Below are 15,415 nucleotides of genomic sequence, written 5' to 3'. Positions count from 1 at the left end.
GTTACAGATCTTTCAAAATAACATTTATGCTCATTACTTTGAAATTATAAGTTATTATATCTGCCATCAAATCTTTTTACTGTGTTAATAAACACATATTACTATAACATAAAATTTAAAAATATATTTTGATAACTATTTCGATATGATTGAAATATTTCAATATGATTGAATATGAATATATTTCAATATGATTGAAATAACTATTTCAATATGATTGGTTTCCTCTGTAGTTCAGTGTATTTTATTTTATGCATTTAAAAACATTCTGAGAAGGGGTTCACAGGCTTCTCCAGACTGCCAGAGGGGTCCACGGCATCAAAAAGGTTAAGAACCCCTGTCCTAGGCCTTCACTCCCAGAACAGAAGGGGGCTGGGGAGCTCGTTGAAGCCTGCCAAAAGAGAGTATGTAGGGCCTAGCATCCCTGGAGGCCCCTCTGCTCCGATGTGCACTCTCTGAGCCCAAGGTAAATGAGACAAGAAACCGGGGCAGCAGCAATGGGACTCTGAGAAGTGGAGCAGAAGCCAACAGCCTGGGTGGCGGGGCTGGATCTAGTGGAACCGAACTGAATTCCTTCACCCCCACCCAACCAGGCTTTTGGGGGGAGCCAGACCCCAGGGTCCTAGTCTTGCTTCTTCCATTTCTCCTCCCAGTCTATTTTCTTTCTGAGCTAACCAACAGTGGCTTCAAGGTCAGGAGATCCTGCTTCTGCATCTGACTCTGCTCTGCCTTGCTCAGTGACCTTGGGCAAGTCAGCTCCCCTCCCAGACCAGTTTTCACAGCTGTATATGAGGAGGTTGGGCTGGCTCTTGAAGCGCAAATTTTTGATAAGTACTGCTGCTGCTTGTTGCCATGCCTGCGGTAGACATTGCTAATAAATATCAGCTTACGTTCATTTAATTTCATGATGAAGCTTCAGAAGCCGTTTCAACACTCTACCAATTGACTGGAATTGGCACATGGTGTAAAACTGACTTGCCCTCACTGGACTAGTTGTTCTACATCAAAGGTACCACCCACATTTCCATCTCTGATATTCCATGGCTCTGAAGATCTCAGAAACCCAAGTAAGACACTAGATAGATGTAAGACCTAGAAAGCTTGGCTATTTCTGGCCCATAGATATGTGTGTGTGTATCTGTATGTAACAGAAAGAGAAAATGTTCTCAGCTGGGCTGTAGATGTTCTCTCATGTACCCTATAGCAGGAATAGGGTCAGAATAGGACACTCAGATGCTGACATCTCAGTAGGACTCCCCATGGTTCAATCAGGCCTCCTAGAACAGATGAACCAGGGCACATGGAAGTAGGCTCTTTGACCACAGTTGTTGGGAATGGGCATTCTACTAGGACTCGTGGCTCCAGGTCCTACTTGTCCCCAAGTGTCCTGTGTCACAGAGAATATCAGACAGGTGGTACAGCATAGACTCAGATCACACAGCCAGATGGCCAAGAAGTGGATGAGCTAGAGGCTGTGCCTTCTCCCCTAAGCAGCACAGAAATCCACACAGGATTTATTTCAGAGTATACCTAGCCCGGATTATAGCTAAAGCCCAGATAGGTGGCATAACTTACCTAATGTCACAATCAGTCCAAGCAAGTGCTAGGACCAGAGCCCAGGCCGGCAAGGAAGGCAGAGAATGTAATGCAGAGCCTATAAAATCACAGGTCTATGGGGACCAGGCTGGTATCATAAACAAGAAAGTGGGCTGGGTGGATGGATGCTGGTAGGAAGTGGTGGGGACTGTGGCAAACTAGAGGTCTCATGTCCTGTTTAAAGGAAGCAGCTAACAGTCAATTCAAGTTGATTGTTGGCTATGAGAATGCGGACCCAAATCCTGATTTTTAAAGCCAAGTCAGAATCTAGATTTTATGAAATAGCCCATTTTTAAAAGTTGGCATCTAAATTTTTTTAAGTGTTAGAAAAACACTATGAAGGTGAAATAAAACTCATCTGGGGGCTGCAGTATTTGGCCTACTTTCCCACTTCTGATGGAATGGGTAGGACCTCTAGAAAGGTCTGAATCCCAGTTCTACCGCTTGTTAGCTGAGTAATCTTATTCAAGATTTATAGCCTTTCTGAGCCTCAATGATCTCACCCATAAAATGGGCATAATAAGCTGAGGTACTCTCAGGTTTAAGGTAATGAGTGCAAAATACCTACCACAATCCTTGGCCCATAGTAGGTGTTCAATAAATGTAGTGACTCCACCAAAGTGCCTCTAAGCTTTATGCTGATTTGGAGGAGCCCTCAAACCCCAACATGCCCAGTCCACCTAACCAACCATTTTTCTCCAGTATCTGGGTTTTCAGTGACCATGGAACTGTAACTCAGACACCTGAGGCACTCAAACATGCTCACACACACCCTGCATACACCCCTGGGAGGATTTTGAGATGCCAAGGCTGGTTACTATGGAGAGATGTTTAGGAGCCTTCCCTGGGGTTCAGCTGCAACCTTCCAGTGTTGGTTTAGAAAACATGTCTGCTGGCTAACACGACCTTTAGGGGCCTTCTCAACCTTACAGTTTCTTGGCTTTAATTTCATTAACCCCTGCGAATGCACACACTCACACAGATCATCTACCCAAAGACCTGAGCAAGACTAGCCACTTTTCCCTCTTCCTGGGAAGCTTCTGGTCTGGCTCTCACTCCACCTCATTCTCCCATCTCCAGTGGGAGGGGAGGTGTTGTTGTAACAGCCCTTAAAACCGGAATTCCCTGACATTTATTTATTCAGTAGGGACCTGTGGGAGAGAGGAGAATAGGGTGGCTGGAACTCATAGGACCAAATGGAAGGGGCTCAGTGCCGGGCTTGACTAGTTCCAAGGACCTTGCTCACCCAGAGTCTCCCTGGAGCCTCCTGTTGCCCAGGTAAAGTGTCAGGGGTGCAGGGGACCCCATTTTACAGATAGGGACACTGACTCGAGTGTCTTGTTCTGAACCAGTTTATCCAGCCCACTCGAGTCCCCCAAGATCAGGAACTTTAGGGACCTGGGAATCTCTAATGGAACATGTATGGGGTTCTGTGTCCCTGTGTCCTAAGCAGAACCCCAGCTTAACAACAACAGTTACTACTTAGCCAGCACTTTCTATATCCCCAGTAGCTCCCCCATTTTAAAATTTAGAGGAGATTGAGGTGTAGAAAAGAAAAGGGACTTTTACCCAAGGTCACTAGTAGGTCTTACGGTATTTGAACTCAAGGCTGGCTGACCCAAAGTGTATGCTCTAACCCTGTATTATACAGCCTCATGCATTAGGGCCAGGTTCCAGGACTGAATTTCAATTCCAGGAGTTGCTAGAAAATCCCATGACTCAGCAAGCTGCTTTCCCCTTTTTTTCTGTTCATGTGATTCTACATCTCAAAAAAATCCCATTAGATGTTCTTTTTTAAAAAGTAAAAGGATTGAAACAACAAAGCAGCCATGATTTTGCCATAATTGGAATAATTCTTTATCACCGGGGTCATGTGTTACAAATCATCCTTTACCTTATTTTGTTGATTCTAAAATGCATGTGTTTGTTTTTTTCATCTTTGAATTTGGGATACATCTTAGAATCAGTGGAACCTAAACTCCTGTGAACTATGCTATCTTATTTACCCCTAAGAATAATCCTGGTAAACAAGCACTGCCAAGATTATAATCCCCATTTTGCTGTTGGGAAAACTGAGGTTTACAGAGAGGTTAGGCTACTGGCCTGAGGTCACAGAGCGAGTCAGTGTAGAGACAGGACTGGAACCTCATCTCCTGATTCCCAGCAAAAGCTGTGTCCACCATCCAAACCTGGCCTCCAGCCCCTGTGCTCATGCCTACCTGTTCCCATCACCCCTGGTCACACCCTAGAGAGGCCTGAGGAGGACCTCAGCCCCTCATCCACTGTTTTCCAGCCTTGGCCAGTGATGGGATGAGCCCATTATGGGGACTCCTAGGACCGTCCACCCCAATACAGGAAGTTTTCAGGCCAAAGGATCTCACTTTTAAGACTGCACCCCATGTGTGAGCAGCAGTATTTCTGCCTTGTACCCTCATAAACCACGTGAGCTAACTCCCACGGTTCCCTGCCTGGGGTCTCCATTCTCTGGAAATAGTCACAAGTGTCCTATTTCTCATACTTCAAAAGGCCAAATGAAAATCAAATATTGACTCTAGATAAGACCTCACAGACAGACTAAAACAGCACATTTCCTTGCTGTTGGCTAAACTTACATCAGCTCAGTGGTGTGGCTTTGGTTTTTTCCTGTCAACCAGAAAACAAGGATTGGCTAGTATAGCGCCACAATTAACGTAAAAGGGAAAAAACCAATTAACAAATTATTACGTAACAGGTTCAACTTGGCAGACAAAAATCTTTCAAAACAAGAGGTGTGACAGGGAAAATAGTAAAATGGGAAAGCTGACATGGAAGCTTGAGCACGTTTTCCCAGAAGGGGAATGGGAGGTTCAGAGAGCTGGAGTGGCTTGTTCAAGGTCACACAGCAGGGCTGGAACTAGCACCCACCTTTTCTGCCCCTTGGGAGGGTAAGATTTCCCACCATACCCTGCTGCCCTGAGGCCCAAGAAGCCCAGTATATCAGGACTCACCAGGGTTGCTGAAGGGGGTCAGGACAGGGAAAGTCTTCTCCCTGGCACCTGTGAGCTCCTTTCTGGTGGGCAGCTGCCAGGGCCACGCTTCTTTCCTCCTTGGGAATCTGCCAGGGCAGCTAGACTAGGGAGCCTCCTGGAAAACTGCCTCTGGCCAAGATGAAGGAGGCCTCCCTGAAGAAAGTACCCTCGAGGACATGAAGCGACCAGATCCCAGGGTCACGGTGTGGCCAAGGAGGGCTTAGCTACTTCCAGGTGCACAGCTGCTTCCTGGCACCCACGGGGCAGCTCTCCAGCTCCCGAGGCTGCGTTTCCTGCCGGCTGCTGGGCGCCTTTAAGAGAGCAAACACAGCGCATTGGCTGAGCGAGGCTCCTCCTACCTCTTTACCTGGGCAGGTGAGAACAACTAGGTTAGGAGCAGGTCAGGGATTCAGGTGAGTAAACAAACTGTGGCAACCAGCTGGCTCTCCTTTCCTCCACAGCCCTGGCCCTGGGATCCTTCTTCGCCACCCTCTCTGTACCTGGGGTGAAACACCTGGAGGTAAGAAATGGCAAAACATTCTGCCATTTGCTTACTGCTGCTCAGTTTGCAAAGCTTCGCTAACTGGTAGTAACCCTAGAATAAAGTTATTAGTGTCTTCTCTTTTGGTTGGAGAAGCTGAGACATTGAAGGGGTAAAGTGACTTGTCCAGCTCACACAGCTCTTGAAAGGAAGGTTGACAGAGTGGAATGGTGCGAGGATCCAAAACCAGGTTTCCTGCTTTCAACTTCCCACACAGTGTTACTGACTATACCACTTCACTTTCTTTGAGGCTTTTGGCAGGTCACTTACTGCCTCAGTTTCCACATTTGTAAGACGGTACGGTCATGCTTATAAGTGAGTCTACAGTACTATACCAGTTACTATCAAGTTGATTCCGACTCACAGTGACCCCATGAGTGTCAGTATAGAACTGTCTGTGCTCCAAAGGGTTTCCAATGGCTAATTTTTCTTTTTTCTGAGGTGCCTCTGAGTAGACTCAAACCTTCAATCTTTCCGTTAGCACTGAGCGCTTTAATCCTTTGCACCACCCAGGGACTCCACAGTCACTATTGTTGTTGTGTGCTATTGAGTCCATGAGTTCAATTCTGACTCGTGGTAACCCTATATGACTGAGTAGAACTGCCCCACAGTGTTTCCTGGGGCGTAAATCTTTACTGGAGCAGATCGTTGTGTCTTTTCTCCCACAGAGTGGCTGGTGGGTTTGAACCACCAACCTTTTAGTTAGCAGCCAAGTGCTTAACCATTGTACCACCAGGACTCCTTAAATAGTCACTATCAAAAAAAAACCCTTTGCCATCGTGTGATTCTGACTCACATTGACCCTATAGGACAGAGTAGAACTGACCCTTAGGGTTTCCAAGACCAATCTTTCAGGAAGCAGAGTGCCACATCTTTTTTCAATGGAGCGGCTGGTAGGCTGGCTGGTGGGTCTGAACAGCCAACCTTTCAGTTAACAGTAGAGTTCAGTCATTATACTGAGTGTATTTCCTTGGATTTACAGCTGAAAGGGACTTTGGAGATTATCTAGTTTATGCGCTTGTTCAGCAGGTAGTTATTCAGCAGCTATTATGTGCCAGGCTCTGTTTGAGTTCCTGAGGTTACGTCAGTGAACGAGAAGTCAAGGACTCTGCTCTTACTGAGTTTACATTCTAGAGAGAGGGGAAATAGACAATAAACAAGTAAACAAATTAGACAGGTATTAGTGATGTTGTTATGTGCTGTCCAGAGGATTCGAACCAACAAACTTCTGGTTAGCAGCTGAGTGCTTAAACATTGCATCATCAGGGCTCCTTACTGTTATCAGCAGCTGGAAGAAATGAAATAGGCCGATGTGCTAGAGTAACGGAGGGGTGCCGTTTTAGATTATGTGGTCAGGGGGTCCCTTTTTGAGGAGGTGACATTGGAGCTGAGATTTGAATAATGAGAAGAAACCAGTCAGTCATTGGAAGAGCAGGAGCAAGAGTGTTCTAGGTACAAGGAAGGGTAAATGCAAAGGCCCTGCGGCAGGAAAACAAGCTTGGTGTGTCTGGAAAACAGAAACAAAGTGGCTGTGGCTAAATATAGTCCAGTCACTGCACTCCCTCATTTTTTTTAAGGAAACTATTCAGAGGGGCCACTTGTCCAAGATCACACAACTAATTAGCCCCTCTTGAAAGTTCCTCCTTCCTTTCTTCCTTTTTTTTTTTTTTAATGGCTTAACATATTTAAAAAAAAAAAATTAGGATTTATTTTTCACATAAACCATTTATTTTTCACGTCTCTAGCTGGTATGGAAACTCCCTAAATCACCATAGGAGGCCTCAGGTGCCCGTGTCTTTCTGCTTCCCTATCCTCACCACTGGCTGCACCCTCAAGATTTCTGTTCCAAGATAGACGCTGAGGCTTCAGCCATCACCTCAAAATTCCAGGTTACAGGAAGGGTAAACGAGCTCTCCCTCCAGGTTTCTATGAAACCTTCTGGAAATTCCATTGTTTCGTTGGCCAGAACTTAGTCACATGACTACACCCAGCCACAAGACAGCAAAATGCCCAACTAAAACCAAGAAATAACATTATTAATGAAAAAAGAGATGCATATTTGATAGGCAATGATCAGTCTCTACAACAAGCCCCTTTTTATTCCTCTACCTCTTGAATCTAAGTTTTTTTTTCTAAATTTTACTTATTTTGTTGTTGAGAATATACACAGCAAAACATATACCAATTTAACAGTTTTTACATGTGCCACCTCCTTCTTTTCTTGATCCTCAAGTATTAGTGAGGAAAACTGAAGGCTGGGCCTCCTTAGCATATTTAGTTATCAATCCATCAATCATTTCACTACTCTATACTGCTATGTGAGAGGCATTGGTGGTTCAGTAAAAGAATTCTCACCTTTGCTGAGGCTGCAGTGTAGCAACGATTGGGCTCAAACTCAGCAACAATTGTGAGGATGGTGCAGGACCAGGCAATGTTTCATTCTGTTGTACATAGGGTCACTATAAGTTGGAAGTGACTCAACAGCACCTAATGTTAATAACAACGAAAGAGACTCAGTTTGATTCCCAGCCAATGTACCTCCTGTGCAGCCAGCCACCCCCGTCTGTCAGTGGAGGTGTGTGTGTTGCTATGATGCTGAACAGGTTTACCCATTATAATGGACCAATCTGGAACCCAGGGAAGGTGAGAATTCTACCTCTGAACCACCACTGTCCCAAGGGTTTCATTACTTAATATAAACTCCAGACCCTCTCCCCTAGGGTGGGTAAATATCACTAGGTGATCATGAGGTGATCATATAGTTGGTATTACAGGGTGGTCTTTCTGGCCTGGCCAGTCACCTCACTAGTATAAATCTTCAGGAGTGGTCTGGAGGACTCCTAGACAACAAAGATACTTCAATTGCTGGGGAAATTCAAAGGTTTTAGAGGCTATCTCTCTGGAATCAAACACAAAGACTAAATTCTTTGGGTAAACTTAAACTCTTTACTACACAGTCCTGAATTTGAACCAGAAGTTTTAGTATAAATTTTTGATATAGCTTACCTGAAAACAAACAAACAAATCATATTTCCTACCTCGGCCTACTGAGCTAGAAACCATGAACAACAGAGCAGCAGTGAGCAACTTTAGTGCCTAGACTGTGGTCTCTAAATACTATTTCCACTAAGAGGGACCAGGACTCCTTGAAAAAAATAAAGAGGTATGGAGCAGAAAGTGTACGATATATTCTTGTTGTCATTGTTGTGTACCATTGAGTTGATTCTGACTCACAGCGATCTTTCCGAGGCTATAATCTTTACAGCAGCAGACTGCCACATCCTTCTCCCATGGAGCGGCTGGTGGGTTCGAGCTGTTGACCTTTTGGTTAGGAGCTAAGCACTTAACCACTGCACCACCAGGGCTCCTTTTACAATATATCCCTAGGCTAACTTTTAATGCTACAAATCAAGGACGTAGGGTCCTGTCAAAGGGACTCAGGAGACAAACTGACAACTCACATTGGAAAAAGTCAGGCCAACTGGAGCATCAATAAAGAAAATAACTGCAATGGACTGAGAAACATCAAATATATTTAAATCCACATGTTCATAATGACATTTAAAAAACAAACGAAAAAACCCTCAGTGATCCTCTCTGGAACATACTAGGAAATCAACTAATTATTTTGAAAACTAGTAAATAAAGGGAAACAAGTAAGCATTTGTTCTGTCTTTCCTATAAGAACTCTGCTTCAGGGCAACCAAATAGCAGAAGAGAGGAAGTTGATTCTGACAGAAGCATTCCAGCAAATAAACAAAAAAAGGAATAAAGAAGGATTGACTCAGAATATCACCATCTGACAGCTCCTTATGAATTAATCAATCTAACCGATAATATTACAAAAAGAGAAACAACCAGACAGAATGGACCTCCTAATGGAATTAAACACAACCTCCTATGAAGAAGCCCTAATGGTGCAGTGGTTAAATGTTCGGCTGCTAACCAAAAGGCTGGCAGTTCAAGTCCACTAGCTGCTCATTGGAAACTCTATGGGGCAGTTCTACTCTGTCCTATAGGGTCACTATGAGTTGGAATGGACTCAACAGCAACTGGTTTTTGGTTTATAGAGGACTGAAGGAGCCCTAGTAGCACAATGGTTAAGCACTAGGCTGCTAACCGAAAAGTTGGTGGTTCGAACCCACCAGTCACTCCTAGGGAGAAAGATGTGGCAGCTGCCTCTGTAAAGATTACAGCCTACAGACAGAGCTGGAGGAAAATGTAGAAAAATTCTAACTCACCAAAAAAAAAAAAAAAAACCAGACTCACTGGTCTGACAGAGACTGGAGAAATCCCAAGACTATGGCCCTGGATACCCTTATAGCTCAGTAATGAAGTCACCCCCGAGGTTCACCCTTCAGCCAAAGATTAGACAGGCCCATAAAACAAAACAAGACTAAATGTGCACACCAGTCCAGGGACAAGGACGAGAAGGCCGGAGGGGACAGGAAAGCTGGTAACGGGGAACCCATGTTTGCTAAGGGGACAGTGTTGACATGTCAAGGAGTTGGCAACCAATATCACAAACAATATGTGTATTAATTATTTAATGAGAAACTAGTTTGCTCCATAAACCATCATCTAAAGTACAATAAAAAAAAATTAAAAAAAAAAAAGACTACAGCCTAGGAAAACTTGTGGGGCAGTCTGCTCTATGAGTTGGAATTGACTTGATAGCACACAGTAACAACAACATGGGAGAGTGAGGAAAAATTAACCTGATTTCTTTAACAAATGAATTTCAAAACATTAAAAAGAGAAAGACAGATACAGAGGAGGTAACCCACAGATTAATTTAAGGAGCCCTAGTGGCACAACAAGGAAGCCTTGGTGGTGTAGTGGTTAAGTGCTATGGCTGCTAACCAAAAGGTTGGCAGTTTGAATCCACCAGGCGCTCCTTGGAAACTCTATGGGGCAGTTCTACTCTGTCCTATAGGGTTGCTATGAGTCGAAATCGACTTGACAGCAACGGGTTTGGGGTTTTTTTTTTTTTTTTGGTTTGGTGGCACAACAATTAAGTGCTCAGCTGCCAACTGAAAGGTTGGTGGTTCTAGAAAACTCTATTGGTCAGTTCTACTCTGTCACATGGGGTCACTATAAGTGCAAATCGACTCAATGGTACCTAACAACAACAACCTATAGATTAAAAGGAACCTAAGAGATATTAACCAATCACAATGTATGGACCTTGTTTGAACCCTGATTCAAACAAAGTATATATAAAAGGGAAAAAACTATAGGGTACTTGTAGAAATACGAACACTGACCAGAACATTTGGTGGTCTTAAGGAATTATTGTTGACATTCAGGTGTGCTTAACTTTTAAGATATATGCTGAAATATTTACAAATGAAACAGTATGATGTTTGGGATTTGCTTCAAAATAATAGCTGAAATTTAGCATTGATTAAGGGTAATGGTTGCACAACGTGATAAATGTAATTGATATTACTAAGTTGTATACCTGAAAAATGTTAAATTGGCAAATGTTGTGTTATATACATTTTTACAACAAAGAAGGAAAAAATAATGGATGGGAGATATCAAGGGAACATGATTGGTAGGGAGTTGACCATTATGGAAGGTAGGTATATACAGGTTCATTATAGTGTTCTACTGTTGTAAATAGTTGAAATTTTTCCAACAGTTATAAAAAGTTAAAATATATTTATAACATTTCATACTCATCAAATTAACAAAATATTAAAAATCTGGTGAATCCAAATTTTGGAAAGGATATGGGGAAAGGGGCTCTCACAGCTGGGAGAAGTGCAAATTTTTGAGACCAATTCTAACACACCCTGTTGCAGATAGAATTGTGTCTACCAAAAATACCTATCAACTTGGCCAGACCATGGTTCCCAGTATTGCGTGATTGTCCACCATTTTGTCATCTGATGTGAATTTTCTATGTGTTATAAATAATCCTACTTCTATGATGTTAATGAGGCTGGATTAGAGAAAGTTGTGTTAATGAGGCAGGACTCAATCTACAAGATTAAGTTGTGTCTTAAACCAATCTGTTTTGAGATATAATAGAGAGAAGCAAGCAGAGAGACAGGGGGACCTCATACCACCAAGAAAGCAGCATAGGGAGCAAAGCTCATCCTTTGGACCCAGGGTCCCTGCACTGATGAGCTCCTAGACCAAGGGAAAATTGATAACAAGGACCTTCTCCCAGAACTGACACAGAGAGAAAGCCTTCCCCTACAGCTGGGATCCTGAATTTGGACTTCTAGCCTCCTAGACTGTGAGAGAATAAACTTCCCTTTTTTAGAGACATCCACTTGTGGTATTTCTGTTATGGCAGCACTAAATAACCAAGATAGAATTTGGTACTGAGAGTGGGGTGCTGCTCTAACAAATACCTAAAATGTGAAAGTGGTTTTGAAAACTCTGAATGGGTAGATACTGGAAGTGCTTTAAAGTGCCTAATAGAAAACCTTAGATTGCCTTGAAGAGACTGTTGGTGGAATTATGGACATCAAAGACAATTCTGGACAACTCAGAATGAAGTGAGGAGAGCTGTTACATGGAAGACAGTGTAGATAGCAAGAAACAGCAGCAGAGAAGTGGCAGCAATAGAAATGGCAGCAGCAGAACCAGGAGACCAGCGACAACACAGCACTGGAGCCTGCCCACAAAGCGAGAGAGCTGAGTGCCTTTGTGCAGGAGGCTTCCTGGAGGAATGGGGTGCCTTCGGGGACTTATTGGTGGAGCTAGGCTTGCCAACTCCAATGTGTCTGTCAGTTTGTCATATTGTAGAGGGTAGTGTGTTGCTGCAATGCTAGAAGCTAAGCCACTGGTATTCAAATATCAGCAGGGTCACCCATGGCGGACAGGTTTCAGCTGAGCTTCCAGACTAAGACAGACTAGGAAGAAGGACCCAGAAGTCTACTTCTGAAAAGAATTAGCCAGTGAAAACCTTATGAATAGCAGCGGAACACTGTCTGGTATAGTGCCAGAAGATGAGCCCCTCAGGTTGGAAAGCACTCAAAAGGTGACTGGGGAAGAGCTGCCTCCTCAAAGTAGAGTTGACCTTAACGACATGCATGGAGTCAAAGCTTTTGGGACCTTCATGTGCTGATGGGGCAAGACACAAAATAAGAAGAAACAGCTGCAAACATCCACTAATAATTGGAACCTGGAACATTTGAAGTATGAATCTGGGAGAACTGGAAATCATCAAAAATGAAATGGAATACATAAACTTTGATATCCTAGGCATTAGTGAGCTGAAATGGACTGGTATTGGCCATTTTGAATCAGACAATCATTTGGTCTGCTATGTCAGGAATGACAACTTGAAGAGGAATAGCGTTGCATTCTTCTTGAAAAAGAACATTTCAAGATCTATCCTGAAGTACAACGCTGTCAGTGACAGGATAATACCCATACGCCTACAGGGAAGACCAGGTACTATGACTATTATTCAAATTTATGCACCAACCACTAAGGCCAAAGACGAAGTTGAAGATTTTTACCAATTTCTGCAGTCTGAAATTGACTGAACACGCAATCAGAATGCATTGACAATTACTGGTGGTTGGAAAGCAAAAGTTGGAAAAAAAAAAAAAAAAAAAGGAAGGATTGGTAATTGGAAAATATGGCCTTGGTGACAGATATGGTGGAATTTTGCAAGACCTATGACTTCTTCATTGCAAATACTTTTTTCATCCACATAAATGGTGACTATACACATGGACCTCACCAGATCGAATAGACAGAAAACAAATCGACTACATCTGTGCAAAGAGATAATGGAAAAGCTCAATACCATCAGTCAGAACAAGGCTAGTGGTCAACTACAGAACAGACCATCAATTGCTTATATGCAAGTTCAAGTTGAAACTGAAGAAAATTAGAACAAGTTGACAAGAGCCAAAATATGACATTGGGTACATCCCACCTGAATTTAGAGACCATCTCAAGAATAGACTTGATGCATTGAACACTGATGACCAAAGACCAGACGAACTGTGGAACAACATCAAGGATATCATATATGAAGAAAGCAAGGGGTCTTTAAAAAGATGAGTAAGAAAGAAAAGACCAAAATGGATGTCAGAAGGGATTCTGAAACTTGCTCTTGAACGTAGGGTAGCTAAATCAAAAAGAAGAACTGATGAAGTAGAAGAGCTGATCAGAAGATTTCTACGAGTAGCTTGGGAAGACGAAGGAAAGTACTATGATGACATGTGCAAAGACCTGGGAGATGGAAAGCCAAAAGGGAAGACATTTCTCAAGCTTCAAGAACTAAAGAAAAAATTCAAGCCTCGATTTGCAATATTGAAGGATTCTATGGGGAAAATACTAAAAGACACAAGAAGCATCAAAAGAAGATGGAAGGAATACACAGAGTCACTATACCAAAAAGAATTGGTCAACATCCAACCAATTCAGGAGGTAGCAAATGATCAGGAACTGATGGTACTGAAGGAAGAAGTCCAAGCTGCACTGAAAGCGTTGGTAAAAACAAGGCTCCAGGAATTGATGGAATACCAATTGAGATGTTTCAACCAACAGATGCAGCACTGGAAGTGCTCACTCATTTGTGCTATTTGGAAGACAGCTGCCTGGTCAACTGAATGGAAAAGATTCATTTTTACGCCTATTCCAAAGAAAGGGAACCCAGCTGAATGCAGAAATGATCGAATGATGGCATTAAAATCACATGCAAGAAAAATTTTGCTGAAGATAATCCAAAAATGGTTGAAGCAGTATATCGACAGGTGTCATGGATTGAATTGTGTCCCCCCAAACTATGTGTGAACTTGGTTAGGCCATGATTCCCAGCATTGTCTGGTTGTACTCTATTTTGTGATCTTCCTGTGTGTTATAAATCATAATCTCTGCCTGTGGTTAAAGAGGATTAGGGTGGGGTGTAACACTATTGCTCAGGTCACGTCCCTCATCCAATGTAAAGGGAATTTCCCTGGGGTGTGGCCTGCACCACTTTTTATCTTACAAGAGATAAAAGGAAAGGGAAGCAAGCAGAGAGCTGGGGACCTGATAACACCAAGAAAGCAGTGCAGAGAGCAGAGCGAGTCCTTTGGACTGGGAGGTTCCTGCCTGGAGAAGCTCCCAGTCTAGGGGAAGAGCCAACAGAGAAAGAAAGCCTGCCCCTGAAACTGATGTCCTGAATTTGGACTTGTAGCCTACTAGACTGTGGGAGAATAAATTTCTCTTTGTTAAAGTGATCTACTTGTGGTATTTCTGTTACAGCAGCACTATAGGTAACTAAGACAATTGCAAAGAATGGGAATCCCAGAACCCTTAAGAGTGATCATGAGGAACCTACACATGGATCAAGAGGCAGTCGTTCGAGAAGAACAGGTGGATGCTGCACGGTTTAAAGTCAGAAAGATGTGCATCAGGGTTGTATTCTTTCACCTTACTTAATCTGTATGCTGAACAAATAATTTGAGAAGCTGGACTATATGAAGATGAACAGGGCATCGAGATTGGAGGAAGACTCATAAATAACTTACGTTATGTAGATGACACAACCATGCTTGCTGAAAGTGAAGAGGACTTGAAGCATTTACTGATGAAAATCAAAGACCACAGCCTTCAGTATGGATTACACATCAACATAAAGGGAACAAAAATCCTCACAAGTGGACCAATAAGCAACATCATGATAAAGAGAAAAAAACTGAAGTTGTCAAGGATTCCATTTTACTTGGATCCACAAACAACACCCATAGAAGCACCAATCAAGATTTGCATTGGGCAAATCTGCTGCAAATGACCTCTTTAAAGTGTTAAAAAGCAAAGATGCCATCTTGAAGACTAAGGCGCACCTGACCCAAGTCATGGTGTTTTCAATTGCCTCATATACATGTGAAAGCTGGATCATGAATAAGGAAGACTGAAGGATTGATGCCTTTGAATTGTAGTGTTGGCGAAGAATAGTGAATATACAGTGGACTGCCAAAAGGATGAACAGATTTGTTTTGGAAGAAGTACAACCAGGATTGTCCTTAGAAGCAATGTTGGCAAGATTATGTTTCGCATACTTTGGACATGTTACTAGGAGGGATCAGTCCCTGGAGAAGGACATGATACTTGGTAAAGTAGAGGGTCAGCAAAAAAGAGGAAGACCCTCAATGAGATGGATTGACACTGTGGCTGCAACAATGGGCTCATACACAATGATTGTGAGGATGGCACAGGACCAGACAGTCTCATTCTCTTGTCCACAGGGCATCTATGAGTTGAAACGGACTCGATGACACCTAACAACATCAACAACAGGCTTGCGAAC

General features: G+C 43.0%; 1 long non-coding RNA gene across 1 annotated transcript in view; it reads right to left on the bottom strand.

Annotated features, from left to right (window-relative positions):
• The window catches only part of LOC135228977 (uncharacterized), a 57,577-nt gene that overhangs the window by 16,804 nt on the left and 25,358 nt on the right, over positions 1-15,415 (bottom strand). Inside the window, exon 2 of the long non-coding RNA XR_010319831.1 lies at positions 7,501-7,632. This is a non-coding gene — a long non-coding RNA (uncharacterized LOC135228977). The remainder of the gene's footprint in view (positions 1-7,500; positions 7,633-15,415) is intronic.

The sequence above is a fragment of the Loxodonta africana genome, chromosome 2 (assembly GCF_030014295.1).
Source record: "Loxodonta africana isolate mLoxAfr1 chromosome 2, mLoxAfr1.hap2, whole genome shotgun sequence".
Taxonomy (NCBI): Eukaryota; Metazoa; Chordata; class Mammalia; order Proboscidea; family Elephantidae; genus Loxodonta; species Loxodonta africana.
This window is presented reverse-complemented; position numbering and strand designations above follow the sequence as displayed.